The sequence below is a fragment of the Pygoscelis adeliae genome, unplaced genomic scaffold (genome assembly GCF_000699105.1).
Source record: "Pygoscelis adeliae isolate BGI_AS28 unplaced genomic scaffold, ASM69910v1 Scaffold21, whole genome shotgun sequence".
In the NCBI taxonomy this organism is placed as follows: Eukaryota; Metazoa; Chordata; class Aves; order Sphenisciformes; family Spheniscidae; genus Pygoscelis; species Pygoscelis adeliae.
The window spans coordinates 10,740,624-10,742,494 of record NW_008824243.1 but is presented as its reverse complement, the minus strand read 5'-3'; positions in this window follow the sequence as shown (position 1 = coordinate 10,742,494).

The window sequence follows — 1,871 nt, the reverse complement described above, 5'->3', positions numbered from 1 at the left end:
TGGGGTGCAGCGGCAGTCCTCGTGCTTATGCTACCATCCAAGGCCTGGGTAAGGGCCAGCTTTGAGTCTGGCTACACTTTTACATGCCTCCACCATCACCTTCTCAACTGCTCTACTGAGGCCTCCATCAGCACCTTAGGAGCATTGTTTGCGTGTACGGTGCAGGCTGGCAAGACCCTTTCCTCTTCTTTGGTTTCAGCCATTTCTTCCAGTGTCATCAGACTACTCCTTCCACTTACCAGTGCTATTCTGATGGGAAGACCCCAAAGCCAGAGCAAAGCCCCCGGCTCTTAACCGGACCATCAGGCTTCAGCCAGAGTTGGAGGAGACAGGAATGAAAATCAGGCCTAAAACCTGCATGTTTTCCAGGATGATATGATATGAGGAGCGGGAGACGAAAAGGGGGGGAAAAAAAGGAGGTAGGAGGGCTGATAGGTGTCTTCACCGCGTCTAGCTGTAATTCTCACACCTGAGGGGGGGAGTCAAAAGTAGCTATTCACATCCCCTTGGGACATGACACCCTCATTTTCCATGCTGGGTAAAGACAAAAACCCTTTACAACATGTTTCTGGAATTTGTCAGCGGCTGCCAGCAGCAGCATGTTAATTAAATGTCGGCAAAGATGGAAGCAAGAGGCTCTGCTCTAATTGGACACTTTGCTTGGTGGAGCTGAAAAACATTGTGACAGAGGAGGAGGCGCCGAAACACTGTGTTCCCCCCACCATGGCACGGGGACGGGGACAACCAGGCGCAGGAGATGCTCTCTTCTGAACCGGCGTTACCTCTGTTTGTCCTGAGACAACCTCACCGCTGAAAAAAGACGAGTAACAAAATAAGAAAAGGCCTAAAATCCTCCATAGGCAAGGTCTCGAGCACAGCAGTGGCACTGGATGCAGGGAAAGGGCTTGTTGGCTAAGGAGAAATTCAGAAATATTGTAGCTGGGCTCTCAGGACCTCTAGCCCTCTTGCCAGCTGGTGGTATACTATATGTTCTTTTATGATGGCAGAGGAGATGTCTGACAGGGGTTAGAAATGGTCTCCAGAGAATGATCCCTGCAGAGGCTGAGTGTACGTTGAGCTGCACCCTTTCCCCAGGGCAGGGATGGGAAAATGGGGTGCAATTCCTGATTTCTGGGATCTGCTGAAGGAAGGAGATCTCCTCCCAGCCTCTTTGCACTGGGGAAAGGATGTAACAGCCATTTTCTGTTCACATCTTCGTCCACAGAGCCCATCAGAAACCATCACGGGGTCATTTACTGATAGGCACCATAGACAACCTCATTTCAAAAGTGGAGTCCTAAACTTTTTGCCCCAAGTCTTCAAAACCACCTGAAAGCAGAAGCAGACCTCTTGGGCACTGCGTTTCCTACTGCCTCACCGGACCACTGCCCTTCTGTCCCACCCCATTTGAGCCTCTGGCCACATCTTGGACAAGCCAGCATCCAGCTGTGCCAGCCCCGGGGAGGCAGTGTCCCACCGTGGGGATACTGTGTCCAGCCCCCATGGCCTCTGGTCTTTCCTCCCAGCAGCTTGCAAGGGGCTGCGGGGATCAGTAACTGCAAAGACTGAGCAACCCTCGTTGCTTTAGCGAGGTGGCCAGCCCACGTCTGTGGTGGGGCAGGTCTGTGAGTGCTAGGAGATGGTCCTGCCCTGTGTGCACATGCTGGCAGAAGGAGCCCCGACCCTGCTCCCTGTCCCTCCAGGCTCTGCCTCCTCCTCATGGGAAGACACCTAAATTGCTCAGGCTGCTGGGCAGCAAAGCGTTTTATTGCCCGTGTTCTTGCGGGGCTTAGTCTGGTCTCAGTACCTAAATCACTCACTGGGGCTGGCCTTGCAGTTTTAATTCCCTGGCAAACAATGCCAGGGTCGGG